The sequence below is a fragment of the Physeter macrocephalus genome, chromosome 18, assembly GCF_002837175.3.
Source record: "Physeter macrocephalus isolate SW-GA chromosome 18, ASM283717v5, whole genome shotgun sequence".
In the NCBI taxonomy this organism is placed as follows: domain Eukaryota; kingdom Metazoa; phylum Chordata; class Mammalia; order Artiodactyla; family Physeteridae; genus Physeter; species Physeter macrocephalus.
The window spans coordinates 59,388,289-59,401,997 of record NC_041231.1 but is presented as its reverse complement, the minus strand read 5'-3'; positions in this window follow the sequence as shown (position 1 = coordinate 59,401,997).

Genomic DNA, 13,709 nt, shown 5'->3' with positions numbered 1-13,709 from the left:
CTTTTGATTTCTCCATGGAATCTGAATGAGATCCTTGCCAGGTAGAGTAATCTTGGCTGTAGGTTCTTCCCTTCCATCACTTTAAGTATATCATGCCACTCCCTCCGGCTTGTAGAGTTTCTGCTGAGAAATCAGCTGTTAACCTTATGAGAGTTCCCTTGTATGTTATTTGTGGTTTTTCCTTTGCTGTTTTCAATAATTTTTCTTTGTCTTTAATTATTGCCAGTTTGATTACTATGTGTCTCGGCATGTTTTTCCTTGGGTTTATCCTGTATGGGACTCTCTGTGCTTCCTGGATTTGGGTGGCTATTTCCTTTCCCATGTTAGGGAAGTTTTCGAGTATAATCTCTTCAAATGTTTTCTCTGATCCTTTCTCTCTCTCTTCTCCTTCTGGGACCCCTATAATGTGAATGTTGTTGTGTTTAATGTTGTCCCAGAGGTCTCTTAGGCTGTCTTCATTCCTTTTCATTCTTTTTTCTTTATTCTGTTCCGCAGCCATGAATTCCACCATTCTGTCTCTAGGTCACTTATACATTCTTCTGCCTCAGTTATTCTGCTATTGATTCCTTATAGAGTATGTTTCATTTCAGTTATTGTATTATTCATTTCTGTTTCTTCTTTAATTCTTCTAGGTCTTTGTTAAACATTTCTTGAATCTTCTCGATCTTTGCCTCCATTGTTTTCCCGAGGTCCTGGATCATCTTCACTATCATTATTCTGAATTCTTTTTCTGGAAGGTTGCCTATCTCCACTTCATTTAGTTGTTTTTCTTGGGTTTTATCTTGTTCCTTCATCTGGTACATAGCCCTCTGCCTTTTCATCTTGTCTATCTTTCTGTGAATGTGGTTTTTGTTTCACAGGCTGCAGGATTATAGTTCTTCTTGCTTCTGCTCTCTGCTCTCTGGTGGATGAGGCTATCTAAGAGGCTTGTGCATGTTTCCTGATAGGAGGGACTGGTGGTGTGCAGAGCTGACTGTTGCTCTGGTAGGCAGAGCTCAGTAAAACTTTAATCTGCTTGACTGCTGATGGGTGGGGCTGGGTTCCCTCCCTGTTTGTTGTTTGGCCTGAGGCAACCCAACATTGGAGCCTACCTGGGCTCTTTGGTGGGGCTAATTGCAGACTCTGTGAGGGCTCAGGCCAAGGAGTACTTCCCAGAACTCCTGCTGCCAGTGTCCTGTCCCCATGGTGGGCCACAGCCACCCCCTGCCTCTGCAGGAGACCCTCCAACACTAGCAGGTAGTTCTGGTTCAGTCTCCCCTGGGTTCACTACTCCTTCCCCTGGGTCCCGATGCACATGCTACTTTGTGTGTGCCCTCCAAGAGTGGAGTCTCTCTTTCCCCCAGTCCTGTTGAAGTCCTGCAGTCAAATCTCACTAGCCTTCAAAGTATGATTCTCTATGAATTCCTCCTCCTGTTGCCCGACCCCCAGTTTTGGAAGCCTGACTTGGGGCTCAGACCCTTCACTCCAGTGGGTGGAATTCTGTGGTATAAGTGTTCTCCAGTCTGAGTCACCTACCCAGCAGTTATGGGATTTGATTTTGCTGTGATTGCAGCCCTCCTATATAGTTCTTCTTGCTTCTGCTCTCTGCTCTCTGGTGGATGAGGCTATCTAAGAGGCTTGTGCATGTTTCCTGATAGGAGGGACTGGTGGTGTGCAGAGCTGACTGTTGCTCTGGTAGGCAGAGCTCAGTAAAACTTTAATCTGCTTGACTGCTGATGGGTGGGGCTGGGTTCCCTCCCTGTTTGTTGTTTGGCCTGAGGCAACCCAACATTGGAGCCTACCTGGGCTCTTTGGTGGGGCTAATTGCAGACTCTGTGAGGGCTCAGGCCAAGGAGTACTTCCCAGAACTCCTGCTGCCAGTGTCCTGTCCCCATGGTGGGCCACAGCCACCCCCTGCCTCTGCAGGAGACCCTCCAACACTAGCAGGTAGTTCTGGTTCAGTCTCCCCTGGGTTCACTACTCCTTCCCCTGGGTCCCGATGCACATGCTACTTTGTGTGTGCCCTCCAAGAGTGGAGTCTCTCTTTCCCCCAGTCCTGTTGAAGTCCTGCAGTCAAATCTCACTAGCCTTCAAAGTATGATTCTCTATGAATTCCTCCTCCTGTTGCCCGACCCCCAGTTTTGGAAGCCTGACTTGGGGCTCAGACCCTTCACTCCAGTGGGTGGAATTCTGTGGTATAAGTGTTCTCCAGTCTGAGTCACCTACCCAGCAGTTATGGGATTTGATTTTGCTGTGATTGCAGCCCTCCTACCATCTCATTGTGGCTTCTCCTTTGTCTTCGGATGTGGGGTATCTTTTTTGGTGAGTTCCAGTGTCTTGCTGTTGATGATTGTCCATCAGCTTGTTGTGATTCTGGTGTTCTCACAAGAGGGAGTGAGAGCGCGTCCTTCTACTCTGCCATCTTTGTTCAGGCCCAGACCTGGTTGTCCACTTTGCAAGCATATCCTCTGTAAATATTTGAATCTCAGACTCCGCTGTCCATTGTGTCAAACCACTGCTTCCCACTGCCAACTGGTGACTCTACATTGTGCTGAGTAACTTGAGCATAAGCCCAAGCAAAATCTAATAAAAAAGGGAAATCAGGTAAGAGAGGAAACACATTGCCTCAGTTTCTTTGTAAGCAAATATAAAGGTAATTTTAAATATTTTATGTCTTGGACTATCCATGACATTGCTTCTTCCTTTCACTTGGTACATTTTTAATGATACCCAGGTACAGGAAGCACAGAGGGTCCCAAACAAGATAAACTCAGAGACAAACCACGACATATCATAATTAAAATGGCAAAGTTAAAGAGAGTATTCTGAAGGCAGCAAGAGAAAAACAAAGAGTCAGATGAAAGGGAACCCCCATAAGGATATCAACTGATTTATCGGCAGAAGCTTTACAGGCCAGAGTAGAGTGGTGTTATATATTCAAATTGCTGAAAGAGAAAACCATGTAACCTAGGATACTCTACATAGCAAGATTATTATTTAGAATAGAAGGAGAGCTAATGAACTTCTTAGACAAGCAGAAACTAAGATTCATCAATACTAAACGTACCCTAAAACAAATGTTGAAGGGTCTCCTCTAAATGGAAGAGAAGAAAGAACCCATAATAAAAGGAAATCCCAGTAGGAAAGGCAGATATTTAGTAAAGATCAAAGATTACTTAAATAAGCCAGTTTGTAGATTAAAAGACAAGATAATTTAAAAAGCAACAATAAGTATAATAAGCAGCTAAAGAATAAGCATGAAATTGTAAAATATGACATCACAAACACAAAATATGGGGGAAGGGAGTAAAAAACATAGATCTTTTAGAATGTATATGAATTTAAATGACTATCAGTTTAAAACAAGTAAATATAATTATGGATCAACATAGATGAACCCCGTGATAACCACAAATCAAAACCCCACAACAGATACACAAAAACAAAAAGAAAGCAACCCAAGCAAACTACTAAAGAAAATTGTCAAACCACGATGGGAGAAACAAAAAGAAGAAATGAATAGAGAGCTACAAAAACAACTGGAAAAGAAGTAATTAAATGGCAAAAGTACCTGCCTGTCAATAATTATTTTAAATGTTAATGGACTGAATACACTCCAATCCAAAGATCAGTGGCTAATGGTTTAAAAGAACAAGACCCTTCAATATGCTGCCTCCAAGAGACTCTCTTCAGGGCTAAAGACACACACAGATTGAAAGTGAGGGGATGGAAAAAGATAATTCAAGCAAATGGAAATGGCAGGAAAACGTGTAGCAATACTCACATCAGACAAAATAGACTTTAAAACAAAGGCTATAACAAAAGACTTAGAAGCACATTATATAATGATAAAGGCATCAATACAGGAAGAGGATATTACACTTGTTAACATATATGCACTCAATACAGGATCATATATATATATATATCTCAAATACTAATAGATACAAAAGGATAAATGGACAATAATACAATAGTAGTGAACTTTAATATCCCACTGACATCAGTGGACAAATCAATAAGGCAACAGAGGTCCTAAATGACACAATAGACCAGTTGGACTTAATTGAGATCTACAGGAAACTATATCCAAAAAAAACAGAATACACATTCTTTTCAAGTGTGCATGGAATGTTCTTCAGGATAGATGACATACTAGGCCATAGAAGAAACCTTGACAAATTTAACGGGATAGAAATTATATCAAGCATTTTTTTCAACCTCAGTGGTATGAAACTAGAAATTAACTGCAAAAAGAAAAATGGGAAAAGAACAACCACATGAAGACTAAACAACATGCTACTAAAAAACGAATGGGTCAATGATGAAACCAAAGAGGATATCAGAAAATACCTCAAGACAAATGAAAATGGGAACACGACTTTCCAAAATCTATGTGATGCATCAAAAGCAATTCTAAGAGGGAGGTTTATAGCAATACAGGCCTTCTTTAAGAAACAAGAAAAATAGCAAATAAACAACCTAACATATCACTTAAAAGAATTGGAAAAGGAAGAAGAAACAAATCCCAAAATCAGCAGAAGAAGGAAATAATAAATAATAATAATAATAAAGGAAATAATAAAGATCAGAGAAAAAAATAAAATAGAGATCAAAAAATAGAAAAGATCAGTGAAACCAAGAGCTGTTTTTTTTTAATTGATTAAATTGATAAACCTTTAGCTAGGCTCACCAAGAAGAAAAGAGAGAGGACCCAAACGAACAAAATAAGAAATGAAAAAGGAGAAATAACAACTGATACCACAGAGATACATAAAATCATAAAAGAATATTATGAACAGTTACATGCCGACAAATTGGAGCACCTAGGAGAAATGAAAAAATTTCTAGAAATATACAGCCTGCCAAGACTGAGTCAAGAAGAAAGATACAATTTGAACAGACTGATCACTAGAAGTGAGATTGAGTTTGTAATAAAAAATAACTCCCAGAAAGAAAAGTCCAAGACTGGATTATTTCACAGGGGAATTCTACCAAACAAATAAAGAAAAACCAATACATATCCTACCTATTCCCCAAATCATTCTATGAGGCCATTACCCTGATAGCAAAAACATAGAAAGACACTATAAAACAAAATTACAGGCCAGTATCTTTGATGAATACAGATGCAAAAATCCTCAACAAAATCTTAGCAAACCAAATCCAACAGACTGTATGCCATAATCAAGTTGGATTTATTCCAGGATTATGAGGGTGGTTCAACATTTGCAAATCAACCAATGTGCTATGCCACCTTCACAAAAGGAAGGATAAAAATCACATGATCATCTCAATAGATGCAGAAAAACATTTGACAAAATTCAACATCCATTCATGATAAAAACTTTCCTCAAAGTGGCTACAGAGGGAACATATATGAACATAATAAAGGACATTTGTGACAAAGCCACAGTCAACATCATACTCAATGGTAAAAACCTGAGAGCTTTCCTGCTAAATTCGAGAAGACAAAGATGTCCACTCTCCCCACTTTAATTTAATGTAGTATTGGAAGGTCTAGCAACAGTAATCAGACAAGAAAAAGAAGTCAATGTATTCAAATTGGAAGGAAAGAGGTAAAACTGTCACTATTTGTAAATTACTTGAATGACTTTACATACAAAACCCTAAAGTTTCCATCCCCAAACTATTAAAACTAATAAATAGAGGTTGCAAGATACAAGATTAGTGTACAGAAATCTGTTGTATTTATGTACACTAATAATAAAATGTCAGAAAGAGAAGATTAAAAAAATCCCATTTAAAATTGAATCAAAAAGAATAAAATATCTAGGAATAAAGTTGTCCAAGGAGATGAAAGACCTGTATTCTGAAAACTTTAAAACATTGATGAAGGAAATTGAAGATTATACAAAGAAATGAAAAGATATTTCATGCTTTTGGATTGGAGGACTTAATACTGTTAAGATGGCCATACTACCCAAAGCAATCTACAGATTTAATGCAGTCCCTATCAAAACACCCATGACATTTTTCACAGAACTAGAACAAATTCTGAAATTCATATGGAACCACAAAAGACCTCAAATTGACAAAACAATCTTCAGAAAAAAAGAACAAAGCTGGATGTATTGCCCTCCCAGACTTCTGACTATACTACAGATCTACAGTAATCGGGACAGTATGGTACTGGCACAAAAACAGACACAGATCAATAGAACAGACTAGAGAACCCAGAAATAAACCTATGCACCTATGGTCAATTAATCTACAACAAAGGAGGCAAGAATACACAGTGGATAAAAGACAGTCTCTTCCATAAGTGGTACTGGGAAAACTGGACAGCTACATGTAAAACAAGGAGATTAGAACATTCCCTCACAGCATATGCAAAAATAAAGTCAAAATGGTTTAAAGGTGTAAATGTAAGAATGGAAACTGTAAACTCTTAGAAGAGTACATAGGCATATGTACATAGGGACTATTTGACATAAATTGTAGCAATATTTTTTTTGATCATTCTCCTAAAGGAAAAGAAATAAAAGCAAAAATAAAGAAATGAAAATTAATTGAACTTAAAAGGTTTTGCACAGCAACAGAAACAACTGACAAAATGAAAAGACAACCTACAGAATGGCAGAAAATATTTGCAAATATGTAACCAAAAAGGGGTTAATATCCAAAATAAATAAACAGTTTACACAACTCAATATCAAAGAAACAAACAGCTCAATCAATAAATGGGCAGAAAACCTGAATAGACATTTTTCCAAAGAAGGCATACAGGTGGTTAACAGGCACATGAAAAGATGCTTAATGTCGATAATTATTAGAGAAATGCAAATCAAAACAACAATGAGATGTTACCTCAGAATGGCCATCATCAAAAGGTCTACAAATAACAAATGTTGGAGAAGATGTGGAGAAAAGGGACCCTTGTATGCTGTTAGTGGAAATGTAAATTGGGGCAGCCACTATGGAAAACATTATGGGTTTCTTAAAAAATACTAAAAATAGAACCACCATATGATCCAGTAATTTCACTCCTGGGTATATATCCAGAAAAAATGAAAATACTAATTCAAAAAGATACCTTGGATATGTACCCCAGTGTTCATAACAGCACTACTTACAATTACCAAGACATGGAAGCAACCCAAGTGTTCATCAACGGGTGATTGGATTAATAAGAGGTGGCACATATATACAATGGAATATTACTTAGCCATAAAAAAGAATGAAATTATGCCACTTGCAGCAACATGTATGGGCCTAGAGAATATTATGCTTAGTGAAATAAATCATAGAGAAAGAAAATACTATATGATATCATTTATATGTGGAATCTAAAAAATAGTACAAATGAATGTATATGCAAGAAACAGACTCATGGACATAGAGAACAGACTCTATGGGGAGTTTGGGAAGGGCAGAGGGACAAATTTGGGGTACGGGGCTAACAGATACAAACTACTATATATAAAATAGATAAACAACAAGGATATACTGTATTGCACAGGGAATTATATCCAATATCTGCAAAAATACTGAATCACTATACTGTAAACCCGAAACTACTATAATATTGTAAATCAACTACAATGTTAAAAAATAAAAAAGAATACATATTATCATCATGACTCTTTAGTGATAATGTTAAGCTTGATCACCTGGTTGAAATAGGTTTCTCACTGTAAAGTTACTCCTCCCCTCCCTTTCCATACTGTACTCTTTGGAAGGAAGTTACTATGTGTAGCCCACACTTGGAATGGTGTGGGGGTGTTATGCTCTACCTCCTTGAATGAGAGGAACTATATAAATTATTTGGAATTTTTCTGCATAGGAGATTTGCCTGTCCTTCCTTATTTATTTAGTTAATCATTTATTTATATCAGTGTGGACTCATGTATATTTACTTTATATATTAGGCTATAACCCAATAGTATGTTATTTGTTTTGTGGCTCAATTATTGAGCCAACTTTAAAGCTTGAGCAACTGAAAGTGCTCAAGCTTTGGTCATTGAGCACTTTCAGTTGGCTCTTGTGTCCCTTTGGCATATGCCTATCATTTTGTTTTTTGAGCATTTCCTTACTTTCTGGCACTATGGGGTACTCCATGCTCACCTTGTATATTCTCTGCCTTAACCCCAGAATCAGCCATTTCTCCAAGGAGTCCTAGTTCCTTGTATTGGAGAATGATGTTAGAAACCAAGATCTGGGCACTAGATGTGTTCATTGCTACTGGGATGTCATTGCTTAAAGCAAACAGAATTTGGAAATATATATACACACAGACATATATATGTTTACTAACCTGTGTACATACACACATCAATAACCATTTCTATATTTATCCTTACCTGTATTAGGCTAAACATTAGTTCATACTGATGTCTTCAACTCTAATCCTGTATAACATAATTCATTCTTACCTCCTCCCTTGCTTATCTTTAATAATGAGAAACCTAGCTTCTACTGCCCACCATCCATTTACCTATATGTTTAGTCTCACTGTACATATACAGTGGTTTCAAAATTGGTTGCTTCTATTCCCATGAGAAACACCTTTATCAACTACAGTATTGTGCCTATGTGCAGTCCCTTTTATCTTTAACCTCAGAGTCTCCACTCATTTCCAAAGTTACTTAGGTCTATACTTATTTCTCCCAACCTATTTCAGCACAGTTGTCATTCATTTGTTATATAGCGAGATTCTTTTTTCCTGGTCTGAATTCTGTCTTGGAAACTCTGATTTTTGCTTTTACCTTCCTGTGAATGATTTCAAATAACTGTGAGAGTTACCTGATATTATCACCATAAAATTGAATACAGAAATGGTGCAAGGGAATGAGAGAGACATAAACTGAGAATCAATCATTAGAGAGAGAACAATTGATTAATAGTGAAAAAACAGTTTCCAGTTCAACCTTGACTGCCCCTAAGTAGCTGTGTCACTTGGAAACTCACCAAAGTCCTATTGGCCTTGGGTTTCTTGTCTATATAATTGGGTCCAGTTTCTCTGGATTGTCATGAGAATTGAATAGGAAAAAGAACATGGGAGTGTAAATGTGATAATGAACTTTCAAGCACAATTATTATATGAAAAAAGGTGAATTAAAAACTCTAGCAAAGAGGACTCAGGTCAAGGATGTGAAGTTTTTACTTTCATAGAACTGGCTTATTTATGTTAGTTCTACAAACTATAAATGAAAGGATGGTTTCATGCAATTGATTGTAGTAACCAGAGTATTTTCTTTTCATCAGTGGCTACGTATGCATTTGCACACAGATGTGATTCTGCTGTGTGTGTATAAAAATATTAATATTTCTTTTTCTGAGAGAACCTAAGGGATGTCTTGAGGGTCTTGGTCTTGTTAGATTGCTTGTCAGTCTCTCTAACAAACATATGGGAAGGAATCATGAGTTAGGGTTTTAAGAATTTAAATGTTCTACAAAGCCATATGGACTTTTTTGCTTACTTGGTTTCTGCTCTTACACACCTATAACTAAATTACTTTTCCCCACTTGATGAAAACCTAGATGTTCTTGGAATATTAATTCTCTTGGCCACATGTAACTAAAAACCATAATGGGACTTAAAATCAGAGAGGCTATGTATATACTCTGGGTGTGCCACTATTGGTTGGAAGGATATATGAACTTGAAGAATTGATTTGCTGTTTAGGTGTAGTCAGGTCCAGCAACCTGGCAGCAGAGCAAGTGAAGAGGAGGGTGTGGGCAGGGTCTCTCTTTAGGGACACACATGTGCACTGCATATTTCCAGGGGTGCCATTTCTATATATTTCAATGTGAATGGATCCCCCAGAACAAGACAACATGTTTTTTCTAGATATGGAGCTTATTTTGTTGTTAGTAGAGAGGAGAAAACAGATTTAAAACACAAAGACATATTTACCAAAAACCCTCTGATTACTGTGCTTCCTAAGGTTTGATTATTGATGATTCTGTAGTGTATCTCACTCTACTTCATCTAACATTTTTTTCTCTCTCATTAAAAAAAAAATATTATCTTAACAATGGGCATGCGAACATTTTTGAAAAGGTGCTACTTCTGGAGAACCTGCTACTGCCCACCCCCAAGGTGGGTGGGGACTTTTATCCAAGCCCGAGTCTGTTCTCTGCAAAATGAACCAGGTAGGGTTAAACAAGATAAGCATTTTGTGAAGAGTGACTCCTTTTGCATTGGTAGTTTATGTTGAGCTGACACTGCTTTCCATTCAGTGATATCCTCAAGCTTCACAAGTAAAATAGTAAGGCCACAAATTCGTCTTAACTGCATCTCTCTTGGGTCCTTTCCTGTGTTCACCTTCTCTCTGTGCAGTGTTTCATTGTAAATACCTGTTGTATTTGATAACTACATTAAAATGAAAGTGATGTTTATAGCAATTTATTTATACAGCTGTTTACTTTCTTTCATCTCAGCTGAATCCATAAATAAAAATCTTTTCCTTCAAGCAATTGATATTAAAAACACTCATATTTAAGAAAACCTGCAAAAGAATATGCTATCTTTATGATTTATTAAAAGCAGATAAATGAGAAGTAAAAAAAATACCTTTCAGCCTACTATCATGAACTAAAGAGGGAAAACATGGAAACTGGTATATATGTCAAGAAATGCTAGAGAATTACAGTTTTTATGACTTGAGATCTATTTCAGACAAATGGGTGGAAACAAATATTCCTTGTACTTTAACTGGGATTTATTTTACTAGTAAAGCCCTATCTATGTAGCACAGCCTAAAGTTTGGATTTGAATTAGATTGTCAGCTGCAGCCAAGCCACATAATTCAAACTGTGAAGTGAAACTTTGAGTTGAGATCTGCAGCTTGTGTTAAGATAGAAGGCTTCTTTATTTAGAACTTCCTATTAAAAATAAAGGTAAGGGGAGCTAACTGCTGAGCAATCATTGACAGGAAGGCAATGGAACTCACCAAAAAAAATACCCCACATTCAGAGACAAAGGAGAAGCCACTATGAGATGGTAAAAGGGGCGCTATCACAATAAAATCAAATCCCATAACTGCTGGGTGGGTGACTCACAAACTGGAGAACACTTATACCACAGAAGTCCACCCACTGGAGTGAAGGTTCTGAGCCACATATCAGGCTTCTGATCCTGGGGGTCTGGCAACGGAAGGAGGAATTCCTAGAGGATCAGACTTTGAAGCCTAGCGGGATTTGATTGCAGGGCTTCGGCAGGACTGGGGGAAACAAAGACTCCACTCTTGGAGGGCACACACAAAGTAGTGTGCGCTTCGGGACCCAGGGGAAGTAGCAGTGACCCTGTAGGAGAACCAGACCTACCTGCTTGTGTTGGAGGGTCTCCTGCAGAGGTGGGGGGCAGCTGTGGCTGACCAAGGGACAAGGAAACTGGCAGCAGAAGTTCTGGGATGTACTCCTTGGCGTGAGCCCTCCCAGAGTCCGCCATTAGCACCACCAAAGAGGCAGGGTAAGCTCCAGTGTTGGGTCACCTAAGGCCAAACAAGCGACAGGGAGGGAATCCAGCCCCACCCATCAGCAGACTAGCGGATTAAAGTTTTACTGAGCTTTGCCCACCAGAGCAACAGCCAGCTGTACCCACCACCAGTCCCTCCAATTAGGAAACTTGCACAAGCCTCTTAGCCTTATCCACCAGAGGGCAGACAGTAGAAGCAAGAAGAATGACAGTCCTGCAGCCTGTGGCACAAAAACCACATTCACAGAAAGATAGACAAGATGAAAAGGCAGAGGGCTATGTACCAGATGAAGGAACAAGATAAAACCCCAGAAAAACAACTAAATGAAGTGGAAATAGGCAACCTTCCAGAAAAAGAATTCAGAATAATGATAGTGAAGATGATCCAGGACCTCGGAAAAAAAATGGAGGCAAAGATCGAGAAGATTCAAGAAATGTTTAACAAAGACCTAGAAGAATTAAAGAAGAAAGAAACAGAGATAAACAATACAATAACTGAAATGAAAAATACACGAGACGGTATCAATAGCAGAATAAGTGAGGCAGAAGAACGGATAAGTGACCTGGAAGACAGAATGGTGGAATTCACAGCTGAGGAACAGAATATAGAAAAAAAGAATGAAAAGAAATGAAGACAGCCTAAGAGACCTCTGGGACAACATTAAATGCAACAACATTCGCATTATAGGGGTCCCAGAAGGAGAAGAGAGAGAGAAAGGACCAGAGAAAATATTTGAAGAGATTATAGTCAAAAACTTCCCTAACATGGGAAAGGAAATAGCCACCCAAGTCCAGGAAGCACAGTGAGTCTCATACAGGATAAACCCAAAGAGAAACACACTGACACACATAGTAATCAAACTGGCAATAATTAAAGACAAAGAAAAATTATTGAAAACAGCAAGGGAAAAACCACAAATAACACACAAGGGAACTCCCATAAGGTTAACAGCTGATTTCTCAGCAGAAACTCTGCAAGCCAGAATGGAGAGGCATGATAAACTTAAAGTGATGAAAGGGAAGAGCCTGCAACCAAGATTACTCTACCCGGTAAGGATCTCATTCAGATTCCATGGAGAAATCAAAAGTTTACAGACAAGCAAAAGCTAAGGGAATTCAGCACCACCAAACCAGCTCTACAACAAATGCTAAAGGAACTTCTCTAAGTGGGAAACACAGCAGAAGAAAAGGACCTACAAAAACAAACCCAAAACAATTAAGAAAATGGTCATAGAAACATACATATCGATAATTACCTTAAACGTGAATGGATTAAATGCTCCAACCAAAAGACACAGGCTTGCTGAATGGATACAAAAACAAGACTCATATATATGCTCTCTACAAGAGACCCACTTCAGACCTAGGGACACATACAGGCTGAAAATGAGAGGATGGAAAAAGATATTCCATGCAAATTGAAAGCTAAAGAGAGCTGCAGTAGCAATACTCATATCAGATAAAATAGACTTTAAAATAAAGAATGTTACAAGAGACAAGGAAGGACACTACATAATGATCAAGGGATCAATCCAAGAAGAAGATATAACAGCTATAAATATATATGCACCCAACATAGGAGCACCTCAATACATAAGGCAACTGCTAACAGCTCTAAAAGAGGAAATAAACAGTAACACAGGAAGAGTGGGGGACTTTAACACCTCACTTACAGCAATGGACAGATCATCCAAAATGAAAATAAATAAGGAAAAAGAAGCTTTAAATGACACAATAGACTAGTTAGATTTAATTGATATTTATGGGACATTCCATCCAAAAACAGCAGATTACATTTTCCTCTCAGGTGCGCACAGAACATTCTCCAGGATAGATCACATCTGGGGTCACAAATCAAGCCTCAGTAAATTTAAGGAAATTGAAATCATATCAAGCATCTTTTCTGACCACAACACTATGAGATTAGAAATGAATTACAGGGAAAAAACCATAAAAAACACAAACACGTGGTGGGTAAACACTATGTTACTAAATAACCAAGAGATCACTGAAGAAATCAAAGAGGAAATCAACAAATAGCTAGAGACAAATGACAATGAAAACACGATGATCCAAAACCAATGGGATGCAGCTAAAGCAGTTCTAAGAGGGAAGTTTATAGCGATCCAAGCCTACCTCAAGAAACAAGAAAAATCTCAAGTAAACAATTTAACACTACACCTAAAGGAACTAAGAAAGAAGAACAAACAAAACCCAAAGTTACCAGAAGGAAAGAAATCATAAAGATCAGAGCAGAAATAAATGAAATAGATACAAAGAAAACAAT